Source organism: Pelodiscus sinensis, chromosome 8 (genome assembly GCF_049634645.1).
Source record: "Pelodiscus sinensis isolate JC-2024 chromosome 8, ASM4963464v1, whole genome shotgun sequence".
In the NCBI taxonomy this organism is placed as follows: Eukaryota; Metazoa; Chordata; order Testudines; family Trionychidae; genus Pelodiscus; species Pelodiscus sinensis.
The window spans coordinates 66,288,355-66,311,722 of record NC_134718.1 but is presented as its reverse complement, the minus strand read 5'-3'; the positions used below and the strand labels follow the sequence as shown (position 1 = coordinate 66,311,722).

Genomic DNA, 23,368 nt, shown 5'->3' with positions numbered 1-23,368 from the left:
GCCAGCGGCTGGGCGCTCAGCTAGGCAGGCAGCCTGGAGGACTAGTCCTAGGGGCAGGAAGCTGAGCCAGTGGCCAGCAGCTGGAGCAGGGCCAAGTAGGGAGCCTCATCAGCTGAAAGCAGAGTTCCGCTGGCTGAGGGCCAGGAGCCGCCACCATGGAGACCTTATGGCTGGAAGAGCAGAGCTGCTGCCAGCCAGGGGCAAGAAGCCCCACCTGTTGGGGGAAGGGAGCCCCGCCGGCCAGAGCAGGGTGGCAGCCAGGAGTGAAGCCCTGCCAACAGCTGGGGGCAGCACACTGTCCAGACCGGTGGCCAGGAGGGAAGACCCTGGAGATCTTGAGGCTTGATTTCCCCTGGTCCAGCAAATTCCCTCCTTAGGAACCACTCAGGACCTGAGGGTGCCAGAGCAGGAATGTCCAACCTGTGTTGTTATTTATTATTTGCATTAAAATATTTCCTTCTGGCTTTGGTTGAGAATAGGGTTTCAATGTACTAGGCACTGGACAAACATGCAAGATGAAAATGTCCTTGCCGCAAATAGTTTATAATCTCAAAAGGCCAGGCAGACCACAAGAAAGGAGAGAGGAGCAGAGCTATTAAACCCATTTTATGGATGGGACAATAAAGACACAGAAGTTACATGACTTGCCCAAAGCTGCAGAGAAATCTGTGGCAGAACCAAAAATGGAACCGAGTCTCCAGTGCCCAGAGAGTGCAAGCTCCCTCAGTGCGAATCGGTGCAGAACCACATCCTTCACTTTACAGCTTTCCCCTCTGTAACAGAAAGAGAACAATTAACCAGCACTCCAGTCAACAAAGACTGTTTGTACAGTTCTGTTTGACTTGCCGATGGAAGATCCTGAAGATACAAAAATTCATCATCAACATCATAAAAGTCCTCACCTTCCAAGTGCCCTCTTCTATGTCTTCTCAGCTCACCATGATGGAAATGAAGAGTGCATAACTGGGGACAAAAAAGGGGCAGCTTTAGTGGAAGAGAGAGGAGGACAGACCCTAACTGAGTAGGTAGGAATCATCCGTCATTTTAATAGTCATCTGATTATCAGCAGAACCATTACAAACCTCTTCTAAAGGAGAGTTTGGCAGGAAATATCGAGGCAGCTAGTAAATTAACAAACCCAGGGCAGATGCTATTTTCACCACTCATTTTACAGCAGCTGTTTAGAATGCTAGCTAAGGAAATACCTTAAACTGCTTTATTTCCAGTACCTACTGTACAAGCACACAGAGTACAACCACAGACATTATAATAAAGGAAAGCACAAACGCCACACTGAGCTTACCTAACGTGCGAAGGTGGAAAAGACACTCTCATGGCCATATTCACGATGAAGATTCAGGATGATGTCAACTTAACTTTCGTACCAGAAAAATAATGGAGCAAATAATTAGGCAATCAATTTGCAAACATCTAGGTGATAATAAGGTGATAAGTCACAGTCAGCATGGATTTGTTAAGAACAAATTGCGTCACACCAACCTGAGAGCTTTCTCTGACAGGGCAACAAGCCTTGTGGATAGTGTGGAAATGATAGATCTTGTCTTTAGTACAGTTTTTGATACTATCTCCCATGCCCATCTCATAAACAAACTAGAGAAATACAACCTTGATGGAGCTACTATAAGGTGGGTGCATTAAGGAGAGGTGGGTTGTGTCCATGGGGGCTCATGATACCATCTACATGTTTTGTTAGTCTTTAAAGTGCTACCAGACTATTTGTTGTTTTTTACATTTTTCCCGCTACAGACTAACTCGGCTCCTCCTCTGAAGCATTCCCAGAAAGTACGGTTCACAGTCAAGGTGGGAGGACATCAGTTCTGGATCCAATTCTGTTCAATATCTTCATCAGTGATTTAGATAATAACATAGAGAGTACTCTAATATAAAGTTTGTGGGTGATACCAAGCTGGGAGGGGTTGCAAGTGCTTTGGAGGATAGGAATATAGTTCAAAATGATCTGGGCAAACTGGAGAAATGATTTGAAGTAAATAGGGTGGAATTCATTAAAGACAATTGCAAAGGACCCCACTTAGGAAGGAACAATCAATTGCACACATACAAAATGGGAAATAATTGTCTAGGAAGGAGTACAGCTAAAAGGATCTGGGAGTCATAGTAGACGGCAATCTAAATATCAGTCAACAATGTAACACGGTTGAAAAAAAAGAAGCAAACATAATTCTGGGATTTATTAGCAGGAGTGTTACAAGAAACACACAAGTAGTAATCCCTCTGGTTTACTCCACACTAATTAGGCCTCAGTTGGAGTACGGTGTCCATTTCTGGATGCCAAGTTTCGGGAAAGATGGGGACAAATTGGAGAAGGTCCAGGGAAGAGCAATAAAATGATTAAAGTTTTAGAAAACATGACCTAGGGGAAAGATTGTAAGAACTGCGTTTGTTTAGTCTGGAAAAGAGAAGACTGAGAGGGGACATGATAGCAGTTTTCAAGTACATAAAAGGTTGCTACATGGACAAGGGAAAAAAATTGTTCTTAGTCTCTGAGGCTCAGATGAAAGGCAATGGGTTTACATTGCAGCATGGGTTGTTTAGGTTGGACAGTAGGAAAAACTTCTTTTTTGGGGTGGTTAACTAGTGAAATAAATTGTCTAGGCTGTGGACTCTTAGTCCTGCCATGAGGGCAGGGGACTGGAGTAGATGTCCTCTCAAAGTCCCTTTCTGTCCTATGATCTATGATTCTAATTTGTCATTCATCTACATCCTGAACCTCTGAAGCAGTGTTCCCCTCATGAACCACACTACTTTGTTCTATCTGTATCCTGGGTGCACTGGAGGTGTGGCATGCAGGACAGATGTACAAAAAGCCTGCTGAAACATTGCTAACTCCATTCACGGCATGCAACGAATGAGGCAAGCCCTCATGGCGTGAAGCAAAAGGTAGCTTATATCATATAAACGGCATGGACAGATCACGCACCAGCCTCTGTCAGGTTCCCAAAGAAAAACTTTGCAGCATCTCTTGCCACATTTTGTTCGAGCCATGTATTTCATTTGCTCTTCATTTCTTTCTTAGACGCTTCGTAATTCCCTTCTCCCTGTGAAGTAAATTAGGGCACACTCGTAGCAGTTAGCCACACCCTATGATGGATAAAGAGGAGATATACTGATCTGGAGGAAGGGGCACCAAGAAGTTTCCAAGCATGCCTCCAGAGTTACCTGGTACAAGGAGGAGTGCACGAATTACTATGCATCTTTACAGCTAACCACACTGCTTGGTGCATATGTGCGAGGGGGAGCTATGGTTCCATCTACTTCCTGCCATTTTTTATTAGATTGCTCCCAGGAGGAAGAGTCTCAGTAGCAGCCACTGTGCTGTCTTGAAAGCAGAGACCACAGTGCTAGCCAGCCCTAATTCAGGCCCTATGTGGTACGACAGTGGTGAGGAAATCTTCTTGTGTCTTCCCTCCCCTTCATGCACTTGCACCCACAGCCTCTCCCTTGGTTACTAAGGATAAACCTTGATGTCCTCACTTGACTTTTACTCAGTTGTCAGTCTGGCAAATCTCCCACTGATGCACCACCAGCATCACATTGGATGATTTCAGCAGCTTTTACTGAGTGCCTGAAAATGAGGTAGTGTTGGATTTTTTTTACTGTGTGAGAAATTGAAATAAAAAAAAAAAGACTTGTAACCTCTGCTTCTGGATAGTGTAGGGGATAAAATTCTTCCCTCTCCTGTGGTCTGGCCAGTAGCAAACAAAGTTCAGCACTGCTCTGCTTTTTCAAACATTTGAAAGAGTCCGCTGCTTGGTGCAGACTAGAAGCTTTCTGAAGAGGACACGCAAACCTCCCCACAAATAATTGCAGAATCCATCCTCAGCATGTGTGTGCAGTGTGGGGGTGGAGTCTGTTTTACTTTTCAATAATGAATTTATTCTGCAAAGTAAAGATCCCCCCCCCCAATCTCTTGCTTGTTGTATAGACTTATACTGTGCTGCGACTGGGAGTTGCATGCTATTCTACTCCAACATAAAGAAAATAAAATGACGATGCACAGTTCTCAGTCATATAAATACAAAAAAAAGAAAAAAGAGACTGTCCATCTGGGATGTATTACCCGGAGGGTCATGTAGATGGCATGGGAAATAATAGTTCTATTCCATTTGACACTGGTAAGTTGTCAGCTAGAGTCTTATGTCCAGTTTTGGGCACCACAGTTTCAGAAAGATGTGAACAATTTGGAGAAAGTCCAGAGAAGAGCAGCAAAAATAAGAGGTTTAGAAAATATGAATTATGAACAAAGATTGAAACAATCGCCCACGTTGAATCTAGAGAAGAGAAAGCTGAGGGAGGAGCTGATAACCGTCTTCATTTTGCACAGGTGATCGTTGTTGATGGAATGTATCAGCATCAGAGACATTTATTTTTTCTGTTGTTCACTTAATGGAAGAGACAGCCTGTCGCTGGAAATCGAGACAGGGAAAATTAATCAAACTAACATTTCTATAGTGCTTTACATTTTCTTAGTGCTGTACAAACATTGACTAATTCTTCTGCCATGCTTCCGAGGGAGGTAAATATAATGACACACAGTCTGCATCTGAGGAAATTGGGAAGCAAAGAGATTCATCCCTCATCCCTCAGAAAAAGCTGACGCGAACAGACTTGGCACAAGGGTCCTGTGCAAAGTTCGAAGAATAGAATCTCAAGGAGTTGGAACAGCACAGTCCAATTGCCTCTGGTGGCGATTTCAAGGGACCAGGCTGCCAACAGGGAGGGGGAGGCAAAGAAAGCAATTGCGCCAGGGCCTGATGATTCAGAAGGGCCTTGGCTCCTAGCCACTGCTGCTGCTGCTACTGGCTTTAAATTGCTGCTGGAGCACCAGGTGGCACACTCCAGGTGGGGCTAAAGGATGGTAGGCAGATGCTGGCTCCAGTCCGGCTCCTTTAATTCCCGGCCTCCTCCTAGAGCATGGAACCGCCACCTCCCCACTTGGCCCAAGGACCCAACCATTTTTTCAGTTCCCCTGTGTGTGCTGCTCCATGCCTATTGGATAGGGTTTGGCTAATGGAGCTATGTAATTGTGGAACCACCAATCAGGTTGCCACTTCTCCCTAAGGTCTAGCTTCTCCCGGAGCAGGCTTCGGGGTTGCAGAGGGAGGTGCAGAGATCATCCATGAGCTCTCGCTGGCTAGGTCCCCCAAATTTCCCTGAATAGGAGAATGCTGTGGGCTTTTGGACCATACGTGGGACAGGATTTGGGCCAATGTGACATTCCTGAAACCTCATGATCGTTCTATAGCAGAGGTAGAAATAGAATCCATCCGAGCCTAATTGTACCCTCATTCAGACTGCTGCAAATCAGAATTAGCTTCTTTGGAGTCCATGAGGGTATGTCTGTCGGCAGAGGGATGCAGATTAGGCAGGTCGACATTGCAAATGAGGCAGGGATTTAAACTCAGCACTTTGTCTGTAAAAAGCGGCAGTCTAGAGGGGGATCTGTCGAGAAAGAAAGCCTTTTTCGACAGATCCTGTAAACCTCCTTGCAGGAGGCATAAGGTATCTGTCGAAAAAGGCTTTCTTTCTCGATAGATCCCTCTCCAGACTGCTGCTTTTTGCTGACAAAGTGCTGAGTCGGCAAAACGTGGCAGCCATTTTTATGCACATTAGGCACGGGATATTTCAATCCCTGCCTCATTTGCAATGTTGACCTGCCTAAACTGCATCCCTCTGCCAACAGAGGGATTCAGTCTAGACATACCCTGAGGTTTCATGGAGTGAGAACTTAGGTGAGGGAGAAAAGTATCAACCCACCTGTCTTTCAGTTCTGGGCTCAGTCCACTAGACCAACCACCTTTGTTACCGGTGCTGAGACATGAACTGATAACGGAGGTTATATGATACCACCATAAGTTTCAATTTTGGCTGGACATGTGCCTGGGGGGTTATTCCATGACATAATCTTTAATTGACGATTAATCTTTAATTCCCAGAGACTCCAGTGGTTTGGAAACCCTATGCAAATGAGAAAATTTGCAATAGGAGAATGAGAGGAAAAATAATAAAATGCTAATGAAAAAGTTAAAGGCAAAGGAATCGCGATGGGACTCCAAAGAGCGAAAGAACTGATGAAAAATGAGAGCAAGAAAGAGAGTAAAATGAATATTATACATCAGTTTAATGAATAATAAATAAAACTACCCTGGCAGTTAATTTTAACCTTGGATGAATAAAAAGGTAGAGAAGCAGCTCCCACAGGCTGAATGTATAGGAGTTGCTATGAACATCCAAAGCTTTATAGATTGCATTTTGACAGCAAAAAGATTCTCTGTCAAAAGTCAGTGGCAGGGATTTTGCATGAGGTCAAAGGGATATATGCTTTATATTGTTTATATTAGATGTGTCTGTTTGCTTTAGGCCAGTGGTCTCCAACCTTCTGGGGCTGCCGGGCATCCTGGGCGAGGACACGCATGCACCATGCGCCGGGGCAGGGGCCACACATGCGCCACACGCCCAGGGCCTGGGGCGCAAAAATGGCTTGCGCTGGTCCTGATCTCTTGGTGGGCACACATAAATGCGCCCCAGCACCGCGTTGGGGACCACTGCTTTAGACTGTACGAGTGCCTGCCCGGCTACGTCTACACTGGCCCCTTTTACGAAAGGGGCATGCTAATTTTAAACTTCGTAATAGGGAAATCCGCGGGGGATTTAAATATCCCCCGCGGGATTTAAATAAAGATGTCCGCCGCTTTTTTCCGGCTTGGGGAAAAGCCGGAAAAAAGCATCTAGACTGGCCCGATCCTCTGGAATAAAGCCCTATTCCGGAGGATCTCTTATTCCTACTTCAAAGTACTACTTCAAAGTAGGAATAAGAGATTCTCCGGAATAGGGCTTTATTCCGGAGGATCGGGCCAGTCTAGACGCTTTTTTCCGGCTTTTCCCCAAGCCGGAAAAAAGCGGCGGACATCTTTATTTAAATCCCGTGGGGGATATTTAAATCCCCCGCGGATTTCCCTATTACGAAGTTTAAAATTAGCATGCCCCTTTCGTAAAAGGGGCCAGTGTAGACGTAGCCCCCCTGATTTGGGGCATGTACGCTGAAAGCTTTGGAGTTTGTTATGGCACGTGGCTGATATTTTCCGGTGTCTAATTTCCCCTGTGGACACAAAACAAAAGGATGGCGTTCTGAGAGCTTTATCAAAGATTCCCGTGATCTTGCTCTCCCAGAGATAATCTGCTTCCTTTTCATTTTCTGAAAGAAACAACAAACCCGAAAGGCTGCCAGAACATAACAACAATGAACATTTAATTACAAATATAAACTCTGGCAGTACCCCATCTACAGCTAACGTGTCTTTGTAATGCTTTTTTAATTTGCACAGGTTTGAAAAGCATCGACATATCTTAGCACAAAACCTCATCGCTATGAATACCAGAGTTGCAAACTGAGTTACAGAGTTACACCAGAGTTATAGTCAATTACACACCTCATTTGGAAAAGACAACAGCAGAGACAAAACAAAACAAAAAAGCAAATACAGTATAGTACTTCATCTGAAGAAGTGGGTTGTGCCCACGAAACCTTGTGATACCATCTACAGTTTTTGTTAGTCTCCAAGGTGCTGCAGGACTATTCATTGTTTTTTAAGGTTTTTTTTTTTCAGTGTAGTACCGTGTTAAGCGTAAACTATTACAAAAATTAAGAGAAACCAGCATGTTCCTTGGCACAATGAAAGTTTCAAAGCTCTACTAAATCAATGTTTATTTATTTATTTATTTATTTATTTAAACTATTTTTACCCCACCTCTCTATTTTAAATATTCGAGGCAGCTTACAAAATTTTTTTTAAAACACAGTACAAATATATATAAAAATTAAAATACGAGACCCCAGAGGGACATAAAACCTGCTAAAAATATCTCGAGAGGAGGATCACACAAACACAGACTCTAACACCAATAAAAGCACAAGTAAAAGGGGTGGTTTTGCCTGACGCCGAAACAATGCTTGCGTTGGTGCCAGGTGAATATTCTAGGGAAGAGAGTTCCACAGCCTGGGAGCAAAAGCTGAGAAGGCCCTGTTCCACGTAGATGTTAATCTTATCTCCATAAGTGGAGAAACACGGAGCAGAGCCTCCCCAGCTGACCTCAGTCTCCGGGCAAGTTCATATGGTAGAAGACGGTCCTTTAGATACTCCAGAAGAACCACCATAGCATTTTGTTCACCCTTAAGAACATTCCAGAGCTACAAACAACTTCTATTCACAAAGTTTTCATAAGTCAGAGGTTCTACTGCATATCCTAGACCATAGTTTGATGGATACAGCTGTAAAGACGTTTGCACTGGATAAAATCCACAGCACATCCTTACAAATGTAGAGCCTAATCCATTTTCTATGAAAGACAATGGCAAAACATGTGTTGACTTAAATAGGAGCTGCTTTGACTGTGTCCGCCTTTATACTGTGTTCTTGGAAACTATTACAACGTTATAATGGGATTCCTACAAGTCAAAGAATATTCCAAACGAATATAATAGAATGCAATTAAAACCACAGATTTTAGTTAGAAACGATGTATTTTATCAATAAACTGAGATTATTTTGGAGGCATGACCTTTTATGTTCTTTGTTCTTGCGTAAATGCATGATGAGTTGGGGTGATGAACCTGGGTGAGGTTCACTGTCCTATGTAGTGGCACTTTGACCACTTACAGAGAGAAAGCATGAGTTTTCCTCAATGGCCTTAGCTGAGAAGCAGGTGGCTTTTAGCTCAAGTGGTAGAGGATCACTCACTAAGCTCCAGAATAGTGATAGAAATGTAGCCGTGTTAGCCTGGGGTAGTTGAAGCAAAATGCAGGACAATGTAGCACTTTAAAGACTAACAAGATGGTTTATTAGATGATGAGCTTTCGTGGGCCAGACCCACTTCCTAAGCTCCAGAGGTCTCCAGTTTGGTTCCGGCTGCTGGCATTACACATGTAGTTAACATTACAGCTGCAGCACACTGTTCATCAGAGATCCCATCAGCCATTAAAGTATTGTGCCAGTCACCTGTTTCATAGATTTCTTGCTGTGAGCATAATGAGAAAGCAAGCAGAGCTAGCCTCAGAAACAAAGGGCAGAAATATCACTCTGCGGAGCCGCCGGGCAATTCAGAGAGCACTAGATGCTGAATCCCATTAAAACAGCAGAAAAATCACGGAACCATCACCAGGGAATAACGAAACATCTAATTGTTGGCGTGACTGGTTTGGATCAAGAATGTCTGGGACACGGGGTGAGAAGTGTGGACGGAGCAGTTGAAATCTTATCCCAGGCCTGCACAACTCGGAAAGTGACGAGGGCCATATTACTCCAAAGAAAATGGCTGCGGGTTGCAAGTAGGGATGCTCTCTCAAAAAATACCAAACACGCAGCTAAAAATTTGTCTTTCCTTCACCCTGCCCCTTGGTGTCTTCCCCTTTCTCCTGACCTGCCCTCCTCCCTTCAGCACAAGCCCCTTCCCCACTCCTACCTGGCTTCTGCCTTTTTGAATCTGGCGGTCCCTGGGCATGACGTCTCAACGTCACGCCAGCATCCTGGCGTCTGCCAGCATCCCACCCTCTGGCTCATGCCCCGCCTCCTCAGACCGGAGCTGCACGCAGGCAGCCAAGTGGCGAGAATCGTCGCACTTCCCCTTCCCCGGTGAGGCTCTGCTCCTTCCCCTGGCAGGGATCGGATGGGGCTGCACCGCCCATAGTTGTCCCGGGCCGCACAGTGAGCCCCTGCGGGCCACATGCGGCCCTCAGGTTGTATGTTGTGCAGGCCTGTCTTATCCAAAGCCTGCTGAAGTGAACTTTCAGTCTTTTCAGTGACTTTCAGACTTTTCCGTGCGGTGAATCACACTGCAATACACCCTGACCTCTCTCTCCTTTTAATTGAGCATCTCCCCTGAAAATTGCTGGGAGAAGAAGATCCTTCCATCTCTTTGTAGAATGACAGATACCCTTCCTATAGCTAAAAGTGGAGGAGACTTCATTCAGAAGACGCTGCTGAAAGATGAAAGGGTAAGCCAATATAGAACAGCGTGTCAGGGATTGAAGATAGAAGTTAGACACTGAAGAGCAGAGACAGAAGCATCTCAGAGGGTCAATGGTGCTCTTGGCCAGTTGGATGCTGATTAATTCACTTTTTATCCCCACCCCCTTGATCGGCAACATTTGTCTAGAAAGCCGACCAGAAAAGGCTCAAAGTGTATTGAAAACTGAGTCCACCATTTCAGGGTTGAAATTCCAAAAAATTCCACTTCCATCTTCTGGCCGAAAGACACACAACACGGAATGAGAGTTATAAACTCTGCCATTTTCCAAAGCTCTTAGTCATTCCAGTGGGGCTTAGCGCTTTCTGCAAAGTAGGTTCTTTTAAGAGTTCTCCAAAGAGACACTCAAAAGGAGTGTTCATTCGTGAACCTTTAAGTCACAGTACAAATACCTGAACATTGCTGGAATGGTAAGAACCCTTCTAATGCTTAAAATGCTACACACAAAACTGGGGCTGGGCCGTATTTTGGACTTTACAAAGTCCACCATGGACTTCGTTATTGCTATTGATTTTCTGTGGAACATGCTAAGATCCTATGAAAAAGGCAGCACTATGAAACCCTAAAACAGCTATTTTATAAGAATCATTCCCAAGGGAAAGTACCCCCTACAACAGTGGTCCCCAATGTTTTGGGGCTGCTGGGTGCCTGGGGGTGGGGCCGCTCACACGCCGCGCATCCGGGGGCAGGGCCACTCACAGGTCACGGGCCTGGGGGAGGGGCCAAGCATGCACCACGCACCCAGGGCCGGCACTGGCATGTGCCGCGACCCCAGGCAGGGGCTTCCCAGGCACTGCATGCCCGGGACCGGCACCGGCATGTGCTGCAACCCCAGGCAGGGGCTGCCCAGGCGCCGTTCACCCGGGACCAGCACCGGCATGTGCCGCGACCCTGGAGCAGGGGCCGCCCATGCGCCCGGGGCTGCCACCTGCTGCACGCCCGGCGACGGGGCCAGCCCAGATTGCTCCGCGGGTGCCATGGTGCCCGCGGGCACTGCGTTGGGAAACACTGCCGTAGAACTTCTCATTCCCCCGCATTACTGTGATTTTATTATTTGCATTTCAATGGCACCAGTAGGCCCCAATCCACTTTAAGGCCCCCCTCTATCCTGGATACTCTACAAATGCAAAACAGAAGGACAGTCCCTGCCCCCCAAAAAAGCTCATGATGTAATTAATACTAGCACAAAGAGCCATGTTTTTTCTGCCAAGCTGATGGTTAGAAGCCCAGTCACAGTACAATGTTTCACCCAATTGATTAATATGTATATAAAAGTGATTTGAGTTCATTTTCCAGGAGAGTATGTTTTGGCAGAAGGAAGAATGATTGCTGTTGAATTACAGAAGAGAGGGAGAGCACTCAAACATGGATACACTCATGAAACCACCACCATTTGGGCATTACTCCCAGTCAGAGCAAGCTGTGTGGTGACCAATCAGGCGAGTAACCCACTGTTATTATGTACTGCTCTTAGAAGCCAGGTGGGTGGGCAAATAACTCTACTGCTTTTTCCCTACGGGTGGCCTCATTTTAGATAGCACGAAACATTCCCTCTCCTTCTCTAATCTCTTGACTCGGTAGTAACTGGCACCAAACCCCTTTGGTTTCTCACAAACAAGCTTCAAAATACTGATGCCTGTGCACATGTTTTTCTTTTCCTCACTTATTCTTAACTCTCTGCCCGTTCACTGGGTACAAATGGGCCTTCTTGAGATCATCAAGTAAGGGTTACTGACATCAAAAAGCATTTGAAGAACCAAAGGCTCAGACATCTATCTTGCATGGTGTCGTACCAGTGAAGACTCAGGCAGGCTCCAATGGAAGTCTACTCCAGTTCAGGGATTCACATTAACAGATATAAATGCAAGATTGGGGACTTAATCTGGTTTTGAATGGTGAAGTTTCTGTAAGAACATAAGAACGGCCATGCTGGTTCAGACGAAAGGTCCATCTAGCTCAGTCTCCTGTCTTCTGACAGTGGCCAATGCCAGATGCTCCAGAAGGAATGAATAGAAGAGGGAATCAAGTGATCCCTGTTACCCATTTCCACCCTTTGACAAAAAGAGGCTAGGGATGCCATTCCTTCTCATCCATCACTAATAAGTACTGATGGACCTATCCTCCATGAATTTATCTAGTTCTTTTTTGAACCTTGTTAAAATTTTCACAACATCCTCTGGCAAGGAGTTCCATAGGTTGATTGTGTGCTGCATGATCTTATCTTTCCCAGGATGAGATGGTGTTGGATCAGGGTTTTGGTAGGGTCTGTTTCTTAATTTGCCCAGCAAGTGTAAAACAAAACAAACGAACATATAGCCAGAATCTTAAGATTGAAAATTTCCCTAGCAATAGGAACTTCTGTTGATCTAAAGAGCACTTGATTACTAGCAAGCTTTTCCCTTGATTAACTTCAGGGATATTGGACTGCATTGATATTAAGGCTAGAAAGGATCATTCTGATCATTTAGTCTGACCTACAAAATCCTGCTCTATTCTCAGATCGGCACTCAAACCCAGAATACAAGGGTGAAAACCATAAATTCTAACCCCTATTTTTCCTCTTTCATCATGGAGGTAAAATTGATGAAAAGTTACTCGACAATGTGTTTTGGGGATGGTGGTGTCAACTAGAGGCACAGACAGCATCCATGGGCTTATCCAAGGTGCTCCCAGAAAGTGTGACGCCTCAGGCAGAAGAAGCAGGGCTGGGTCAGTCAACCCTCCACACCACCCGGCGTGTTGGAGGGCATCAACCCCCTCAGATCTACCCGGAGTGTGCGACGTGGGAACTCTGGCAGGAATTTGAAGGGCTCCTGCTGCCACCCCTGCTGCTGCAGAGATGACAACCCCTTTGAATCACCACACCCCAGGAAAATTACCCTTTTGGTGCTCCCGACAGTGGGCCTGGCATCCGCACATTGAACGATTCTTGTAATTATAGTTATTTCCTATCTGGTTTATATAAATTATTATCTTCAAGGGAGCATGTAAAAATGTAGATGTGGGCCCTACGTCAGCACAGAACGTGAGCATATTCTTAAATGTTGTGCTGAATAGGAACTTACTTAACCATATGCACTAAGCTGCTTTGCTGAATCAGTAAATGCCCTGGATACCATTACTTCAGCAGCAACAGTTCCCAACAAAGACCTGAAAAGAGTCGAATGTAAATATACTTGTAAATCATATTGCTGCAAAGCAATTAGGCTGTAGCTGCTATAGGAAAAAGAAAATCTCTGTCTAGTTTTTTTAATACAATCTTTTTATGGCTTAATGGTCATTAATTACAGTGTGTGCATTACATTAGCTACTTCTGATTAAGCTGACTAGCAGAGAGTACATTAGTGTCTGACAGTAGTATGGGCTAGGGAAATATACCAAACCAGCTAATGCTATTTAAAAAAAAAAAACAGACCTGATCCTCAGCTGGTATAAATTCACACCGCTCTTTTGAAGTCAATGGGACTTTGTAGATTTACTTTGGCATTCCTTACGAGGAATCTAAGGTACAATAAATCATTGTCATGTAAATTACTATAATTAGCATAGCATATGCATGTGATGTTATGTATACATATTAATCAGTATTAAAATTTCCAGGGGATACAATTTGAATACGACTGTGTCAAATGGTAACTTGGTCATTGCTATCTTCTGTGTATCAGGGAAATCAGCATTAAGTTCCATTGGGGGCTCCATAGAACCATTGCTGATGGAGTTGTATCTTCCATCTTCTGTAAACATATCCCTTCTATGGCCAACTGTACCTAATTTGAAACACTGCCTGCCCGTGCCATGAGATTCTTATTTCTCTTGCTTCAATTGACCCTCTGGAGAATTTTCACTCAACAGGCTGTCCATCATCAGACATCAATTCAGACCTGCAAATACAGCACATATGGAATCTCGGTCGATGACCAGGGCTCCTTGGTGTTCCTGCAATAGAAATTATAATTATTCATTCCTACCTTCTCCAAATATTACAGGAGCAACTAAAAGGTCTCCAGCATTTTGAAGGAACCAAAAATGGTAACTGTTTTGTTCAAAGTTTGTGATGAAAAGACAAGCACTTAGGCCTGGATCTACAAAGGAATTCAAACTTCTAATTTCCACTCCAACAAGCTAACTGGAGATTTTGATCACATCACTGGATAGAGAGGTTGGTATGAAGCCATATATGTACAGCTGGTCCAATGATGAAAACAATCATTAATGAATTGTTTCTTTAATGGATAATGCCAGTTATTTCAGAGAGCCTGTTTGCCTCCAACAATGAGATGAACACAAGTAACTAAAAGGACGCCAACTGTCCGCAGTATCCAAAAATGGTAAATGTTTTGTTCAGAGTTTGTGCTAAAAGGTCAGGCACTTAAGCACTTAAGCCCAGATCCACTCCTTCTCTTCCACTGAAATGAGCTAAGTGGGTGTTTTTAGGTCACATCACTGGATGGAGAGGTTGGTATGAAGCTATATATGTACAACTGGACTGATGACGGAAACAATTATTAGTGAATTGTTTCTTTCATGGATAATGCCAATTATTTCAGAGATCCTGTTTGCCATGAACAATGTGAGAAGCACTAGCAAATAATACAAACCCCGTAGGCCCGGTTAACATGATTTAACCTGCACAAAGAGGGACGTGAGCAACATATACTTGTGTGATGGGAGTTCATTCGTTACAGGCTATACAATAATAAAGGTTTATATTCATGTTTCTGAACTGACATGCCATTAATGGGCTAAATATGCCAATGTAACACTGACAGGGATCTCTGGAGCTCAGTGCAAGATCTGAAAGCCACTTGAGCTGAAAGCCATCTAGGTCTCAGCAAAGGCAGTTAAGGAAACTCGTTCTTTCTCTGTCATTACATGGGACAGTGAACCACACCCAGGAGATGTGTGGGTGACATACTTCCCTTCACTGAGGAAGCACATCCTGAGCTTCAGAGGCACCCCAGTTGAAGTCCCGGATGAGTCTCCACGTGTAACACCGACAGGCAGAACTGGACCTGGGTCTTTCAGGGTATGTCTACACTACAGCGCTAATTCAAACTAACTTAGCTCAAATTAGTTAATTCGAACTAAGCTAATTCGAACTAACACATCCAGACTAAAAAACTAGTTTGAATTAGCGTTTTGCTAATTCGAACTAGCATGTCCACACAGAGTGGACCCTGAACCAGGGTTAAGGATGGCCGGAAGCAGTGCCAGCAGGGCATCAGATGAGGATTTAGAGCGTGGAGCTGCTGCCTCAGGCTAGCCGAGGGCTGTGCTTAAAGGGACCTGAACCCCACCCCGGACAGACAGTTCTTAGGGGTGCCCCGCTTGCAAAGCAGTCCTGGCTTGGAGTGCCCGGAGTGCCCACATTGGGCACATCAAAGCACTTGGCCATCAGACCGGCTGCACTTGCCGCAGGCTGCCATCTGGGGAGAGGGGCCAATCGGGGGGCTGCAGGAGAGCTTCCACCCCCAGAAGCCCGCAGAGCCAGCCCGGTCCTCCCCATTGGGGGCTTGTACCCCATTCCTCCCTCACCTCCTTCCACTTACCCTTCCCTAGCCCCCCTTCCTGATGTACAAAATAAAGAAAACGTGTGGTCAAAAATAGAATCTCTCTTTATTGAACAAAACTCGGGGAGATTGGGAAAAGGAGGTGGGAGAGGGGAAGAGAGAGGGTGGGAGAGGAGAGGGCAACTAAAATGATCAGAGGTTTGGAACAGGTCCCATATGAAGAGAGGCTAAAGAGACTGGGACTTTTCAGTTTAGAAAAGAGGAGACTGAGGGGGGATAGGATAGAGGTGTATAAAAGCATGAGTTGGGTGGAGAGGGTGCATCAAGAAAAGTTCTTCAGTAGTTCCCATAATATAAGGACTAGAGGACACCAAAGGAAAGGAATGGGTAGCAGGCTTCAAACTAGTAACAGAAAGTTGTTCTTCACAAAGCAAATAGTTAACCTGTGGAACTCCTTGCTGCAGGAGGCTGTGAAGGCTAGAACTAGAACAGAGTTTAAAGAGAAGTGAGATAAAGTGATGGAGGTTGGGTCCATGGATTAGTATTAGCCAGGGGGTAGGAGTGGTGCCCCTGCCCAAAGTTTGTGGAAGGCTGGAGAGGGATGGCATGAGACAAATGGCTTGGTCACTGTCTTTGGTCCATCCCCTCCAGGGTCCCTAGGGTTGGCCGCTGTCAGAAGACAGGCTACTGGGCTAGATGGACCTTTGGTCTGACCCAGGACGGCCATTGTAAGCTCAGGGCTCAGGGTCGGGGGTCTCAGTGGACCACCTTGATTTTCATGCACACCTGCTCCTGGGTAGCCAGGCTGGCAGCTCTTCTGCCCTAGATGGCCACTTTCCTGTGCCTAGTGCAGAGGTCGTGGACGAGGTCCACGATGTCCGCACTAGACTAGGTGGGTGCCCGCCTCTTGCGGTCCCGGGCAAGCTCCTGGGAGCCGCCAGCCTGGTCCCGGGAAGAGGGGGAGGGCTGGGGGGCATCGGGTGGCTGGCTCGAGCCGTGCCAGGTGCAGGGTCTGCTAGCTGGGTGCTGGCAGGCTTGCACCTGGCACAGGCACCGTAGCCAGCCCATGCCCCTTTAAGGAGTCCGGGGCCGGGAGGGGGGCAATAGATTTTCCCTGGTGTTGGCCAAAGTGGCCACCAAGGAAAGCTGGGGAGGGCTAGCCTCCCACTAGTTCGAATTAAGGGGCTACACAGCCCTTAATTCGAACTAGTAAGTTCGAACTAGGCTTAGTCCTCGTACAATGAGGTTTACCTAGTTCAAACTAAGTGCTCCGCTAGTTCGAATTAAGTTCAAACTAGCGGAGTGCTAGTGTAGCGCCTATCAAAGTTCATTCGAACTAACGTCCGTTAGTTCGAATTAACTTTGTAGTGTAGACATACCCTCAGAGGCTTAGTTCACGAGTCTCCACCACATGAGCTAAAAGCCAGCTGGCTCTCAGCTAAAGCCATAGAGGAAACTCATTCTTTCTCTCTGTCAGTGGTCTAAGTGCCACAGCATGGGACAACACACCACACCCGGAAGGTATATGGGCTACACCAAGATTCAGCCTAAGAAGTTTTCTGAACTGAGCTGTAAAATGATTTGAAATGGAAGGGGATTAGAATGCAAATGCTGGACAAACACCTAGTAGAGCCTCACAAAGGCGTGGCCTATTCTAGACCAGGCAGGTCAGCTGAAGGTACGCTATCAAGCTATGCAAAATGCATAGCTGGCTTTGGCTTACCTTAAGCCGAGCCGCTGCAGTGACTACACTGTGGGAAGCCGATGAGAGCACACACTCATGCCAGCTTCCCTTACTCCTCGCAGAAGGAGGAGTACTGGATACCTGCAGGGGCTGCCCCCAACGTTCGATTGAGAGGTCTACATTAGACCTGCTAAATCCAACATTAGAAGATCAACCTCAGGAGGGTTGACCTCTGTAGTGTAGACCTGCCCAAAGAGAGGTACTATCGTAATGACTGAAGCCTTAATCGTTCCTATCTGCCCTCTTTGACTATCTAGTATTTAGGTGCTTATAAACTATTTATTTTCCTTATTGCTTTCCAGCTCGGATTTCCCTTGATATATTTTTTACCCACTGCCTTTTCTTGTTCCCCCTCTCTCAATTTTCCCTTCTTCTACCCCTCCTCCCGTCTCCTCTATTTATTTTGGTGCTAGACATCCAACACGCAGATCATCTGAAGAAGTGGGCTGTGCCCACGAAAGCTCATGATACCATCAACATGTTTTGTTAGTCTATAAAGTGCTATCAGACCATTTGTTGTTTTTTCAGTTTACCTGTAGAGACTAACTTGGCTACCACCTGATGCTTATACATGGAATAAGCAGGAGTGCTGTGAGCCTGAAGCATTGCAGTAATCGACTGATACTCTAAAGCTCTAGTTGGGCTTATTCTACAGACCAGACTCCTGTGCACTAGTGTCTGTGTACCTGCACTGATTGAAATGCTCATAGTTTCTCTCTTCTTCCATGTGGACCGCATCCTATATAAATGTTTGACAAATTGCAGCCACTGCCACACATCACGGGCTACCACAGAAATCATGGTGTCTGTCTTCTGTAACTTCCAACATTTCATTACATTTTGAGGTGTTAAATTGCAGAGGGTCTCTTCAGGCCAGTCCTTTGGTTTAGACATGCCATCCATCTCAAGGTCCCTCCCAGGCCTACAGGCTGCAATTCTATGAACACCGAAGTAAACAGGCTGCAAATGGGCGGTGTGGGAAAAATAAAACAGAAATAAAATGATCTGCAGTGTCTGTCTCTTTGATCTATAGCCTATGTTGAGCAGCTGAAATAAGAATGAAAAAGTCTCCATTAAACTACATGCCAAATGCAGAATGGATAATAGGTTCTGGTGGTGAAGTTGACTGTGCTGTCTGCTAAGACATCATTATTAGAAGTCTAGTTGTCTTTCTTTCTTCCCACCATCAAAATTGTTGGTCACTTCATCTGATTGATCGCCTCTCTCATCTGAGTCACAGCAAAAGCTATTGCTTGTCAGGTAGAAGAGACACTTCTCTATATTAGATGGGGCTGTGATCTGTTTTCATTTTGCCCTAAAATTTCATTTGAAAACATGGCTGGAATGTCTTATGTTTTCCTTACTAATGAACCTGACAAGGGAAATAACAACTGGCAAGTATATAGAAGGCTATTTGGGGTACATATTATTTTCTGTTGATAACAAAAATCTTAACTATGTCTGGAAGGTCTGTTGGAATTCATCATAATAATGTTTCATAACTCATCTCATAACTGAGATGTCCTTTTTTGAATAATTAAGAAAAAATGTGTCTATGAGAATCCCACTCATCTGAGGAGGATAAGAGGTGGCATATATTTTCACATAAAGTGAAAAAAAATGAACCTAATTATTTTTACGGATATAGTGAAAAATAACCATGTGGGATCTTATTATATGTCTGCAAACTGAATTACCTTCAGCACAACAATATTGAGTGAATTACTTTAATGGCCTGCTTCCTCACCTTTGCCAGTGGTCTCATAGCAATCCTCTCATAATCTGAGAACGTACATGAGAGCATAAATGGGTTTTCATGTTTTTCAAATGCCTATCTTGTGTGCCTAAGCATACCACAGACATTATGGGCCATTTTAATCATTGATATACATATTGTTACCTCCCCTGCAGTCAATGGCACCATATTATGCCAGTGGTGAATTTGGCCCAAGGGAAAGGCCGTTATTCAAATAATCACTATCCTGAGGTAGAATCCAGGCTGGTGCCCTTATGACGGAGCAGGGGGGAGCTGCACTTTCTATGATTTGCTCGTTACCTTGATTCATGGATCACATAGCCAGAAGAGCAAAACCATTCCAGCGCTAGAATTTATGAGAAGAAAATGAGCTCATCATACAGTTAGCCAACTCTTTCTCCATTGAGACGTTGTCTCAGTTAAATGGAAATGCTCATAAGAAAATCGGTTTTGAGGGAACACTTTGGGAGAGGTTGTAAGAAAGTGCTGAAAAACAAAGCCAAATGAAACCCAAAATGTTTCAGTTTTAAATAGATTTTTTTTTCATTTTTTAATAGTATTCAGTTTTTTGGTGAAAACTTAAAAACCTTTGATGAAAATTTCCTTTATGCTTAGGCTCATGCGTAAGTACTTTGCTGAATGCAGGGCTGAAGGATGGACATTTTCTTCTCCTAGTTCATATCATATAGCAGCCTGCTTTTTAGAGGATGGATGCTCATTATTTTCCAACTATGAAGCCCCTTTACGGGGTCTCTGGGCACTCAGTAACTAGGCAGCCCTAATGACTAGTCATCTTTGAAATTGTTGAAAAGTCTAAGGTCCATAATCTCCTCTAGCTGTTGGTAAAAACAAATAAAACTTCATTGACTAATAGAAATAATAATATACAGCACTCACTTTATATCCTCAAAGTCCTGTGTAAACAATACATAATTATTCCTCACAACCCTTCTATGAGGTAGTGTATCATCAGTGTTGTTCACAAGTGGAGATGGTGCATGGGCCAGACAGCAAATCTTTGGATATCATTAAAACTTCTTGGCTTGTTCAGTTCACTAGACCACGCTGCCTCCATGAGTAAGAGGGAAAATGATGCTTTCTAATTTGCATAATACTAATTAAGTATATGATTGAAAAAAGTAATTAGTAGGTGATCTGCAGTTATTTTCATTATCTCAGGCTGAAATGTTGGTGAATATGCAATTTCACACCGAACTTTTAATTATGTGGCGGTTGGAAATAATGCATTCACCTTAAAATGAGTCACCAAGACTTGCAAAGCAATAGGAGGCTAGAAAGTATTTATTTGCCTCAGAGAAGTGAACTCTAAACACATAGGCTACGTCTAGACTGGCATGATTTTCCGCAAATGCTTTTAATGGAAAAGTTTTTCCGTTAAAAGCATTTGCAGAAAAGAGCGTCTAGATTGGTACGGACGCTTTTCCACAAAAGCACTTTTTGTGGAAAAGTGTCCGTGCCAATCTAGACGCAGTTTTGCACAAGAAAGCCCCGATTGCCATTTTCACGATCGGGGCTTTTTTGCGCAAAACAATACCGCATTGTCTACACTGGCCCTCTTGCACAAAAGCATTTGTGCAAGAGGGCTTTTGCCCGAATGGGAGCAGCATAGCATTTCATCTTACATGAGATCGTCAGTGTTCTTGAAGAAATTCAAGCGGCCAGTGTAGACAGCTGGTAAGTTTTTCCGCAAAAGCATCTGCTTTTGCGGAAAAACTTGCCAGTCTAGATGCAGCCATAGAGTGTCTATAGGCTGGCACCCTTCTTTGGGCTTCATCATGGAGACCTTTAGATGTAGAGATCTGTTTCTCTTGACTGCTGTACATGGTTGTTTATTATACAATCCTTGACGAAAATAGAGTTCCTTCTTCATGATAATTTGTTGGCAGCTGAGAAAGGACTGGCTGTTTTGTGACAGCAATTTAGAGCAGCCTAATTTTGCCTTGTTCTTTAGCTAATAATACCGGAGCGTGGTAATGAACAGGCCCATATGCTGAGTGCCCTGAAAATGCTGGAGATGCAATCCCTGGAAAGCCGCATGGTATATATTTGAAAGAAATAACTCCCCTATGTTCAGTCATGGACATTATAAGAGAGGCAATAATAGTGCCGTTTGCACTAGAGAAGCCACATTTTAAAAAACAAGTATTTTGGACTTCAGGCTCTTTTATGCCCTGACCACCATAATATCATAGCACCTCAGGAACACTGGTGAACTTGTGCCTCACAACATTCTTGAGAAGTCAGGTATTAGTTTTCAGGCCTATCTAATGAGGTGTGGGAATGAACCAGAGAGATTGAAGGACTTACCCAAAGACATTGGAAATTCATTGCAAAGCTGGCAACAGAATCTAATTCCCTTTCCAGGGCCTTCACCACATCATCAGGCGTATAACCTATATTATTGCTACATACATCCTGCCTCTTCTGAGCTTTATTGTAATGGCCCATCAGAGGCACAACAGAGCTGGTGTAGGTCTTTCTTAGACAGATATCCTGAGCCCATTGCTAGATCCATAACAGTAACAGCTGGAGATCCTTGTATGCCCCAGAAACCTGAGCTTAGTAGAAGAAACAGTGGCACAAAGATGCTTTGTCCCACTTACAGCTATCCCCACTGTTCATCCATGTTTCCTGACAAAAATGTTAGTGAGCTTTTCTGGGAGCAGAATAGGGAATAAACGGTGTTGGCCCCTACTCAATCTAACCCCCCATTTCCCCATACCAGCCCTGTTCAATACTCTGCCAGAACATGTACACAGCTGTTGTCCTGAGGTGCCAGTGACCTATTGCAGGCAGCTTCAGTTAAAGACACTTGGACAGAAGTACCTGGGCCATGCTAAGTAACTGCATCATGTAGCGTGGTAATCCTATGCTATATCAAGGTAAGCGAGTGCCTGTTATAACCTGGCAGCCACTGGATTAGCTCATGGCATGGCTGTATTTCCTGAAAGGAAGATGTCTTAGCCCAGTGGGAAAGTGGACCCATTACAAATACACCCCACAACCCAAATGAGGAATTGGATTCTTTTTAGAGGTGTCAGCTAAAAGGGAAGTCAGAGCTTGAATGGAGATGGATGCTGGATAGGCAGAAGTACCCTTGGCCTCTCCCAAACCAACATTTTAAAAACAGAGATCTCAAGAAGACTGTTCAGCAGTAATGTGCCTAATCTGAGAAGGCCAGACTTGGCCATGCCAGTATTCATCATAGCACCCCGTTTAGTTGCCTGGAAGTCAGACACCTGCAGGAAATATTCCAAGTAGCAAGGGACATCTGTTTGTAGTGTAGACCTGAATAAATCTCACGCCATTCATCACTGGAACAAACTCAGCTTGAGTAACAATTGACCCCTAGTGATGAAATCCATTTTCTCTCTTGGTCAACCTCTCTGCTAATAGTCCATTCAGAAGGAAAACAATGAAGCAGATAATCATTAATTCATTGAAGCAGATCCTTCTATAGATCATGAAACATCGCTTGGCAACTCAGTTCAGGGAATCTGGATTTAGTGTATCTGATGCGGAACATGTTGCCTGAATGGAACTTTGATCTTCCACAATAATACTGTGCCTGCCAGCTACAGTAATTCCCTCAGACCATCCTTGCTGCTGTCGCATGCACATAAAATAGAGCAGGAGCCTGAGTCCTTTCATAGTAGAAGCTTATTTGATGTTAGGGACAAATGAGATTTTCAATCAGGACCCGTGATGTGGGGCTGACGTGGGGCTACAATGAAACTCTAACCTTCGTCCTTCCACATGGAAAACTCCTGTTGATCTTAATGTGTATGTTTGGCTCTAAATTTGATGGGGATGGAATCCACACAGGGCAATTAATTAAAGTTTTGATTGACCACTATTATTATTATTATTATTCTCGAGGTTCCTTCCAGTCCTAGTATTCTATGATTCTGTATTACAAAAGCATTGAGCTATTGCACTCAGCATCACTTGTGGGAAAAAATTAACTGGGGCACCCCATTTCAGCTTCACCAACCTTTTTTGTCATTATTTCACATACATATACACCCCCGTTTCCTTCACCTTCCTTTTCTCTGAATTTTCTCAGTCGAGTGCTGAACTGGGTTACTGCACGGGGTGGCATTTTCTGTGCACAGATATGCAAGAGGGAGACATGTCTGTGTAATGCAGAAAGGGCGGACGAACCTAATGGTTCTCAAATGGGTCAGTGCACCACATCCAGTAGGTGTGTGGATTACATGTGCACTGAGATAGGTAGTAGAGTTACCTATCTCTACTCTATCTCTATGAGAAGGA

The 23,368-nt window shown here is 44.5% G+C and overlaps 1 long non-coding RNA gene across 1 annotated transcript in view; it reads right to left on the bottom strand.

The window, feature by feature from the left end:
• Positions 1 to 575: 575 nt before the first annotated feature.
• The window catches only part of LOC112547742 (uncharacterized), a 48,384-nt gene continuing 25,591 nt past the window's right edge, over positions 576 to 23,368 (bottom strand). Inside the window, exons 3-6 of the long non-coding RNA XR_012905817.1 lie at positions 13,830 to 13,998; positions 13,478 to 13,563; positions 903 to 963; positions 576 to 773 (exon numbers count right to left, since the gene is read on the bottom strand). This is a non-coding gene — a long non-coding RNA (uncharacterized LOC112547742). The remainder of the gene's footprint in view (positions 774 to 902; positions 964 to 13,477; positions 13,564 to 13,829; positions 13,999 to 23,368) is intronic.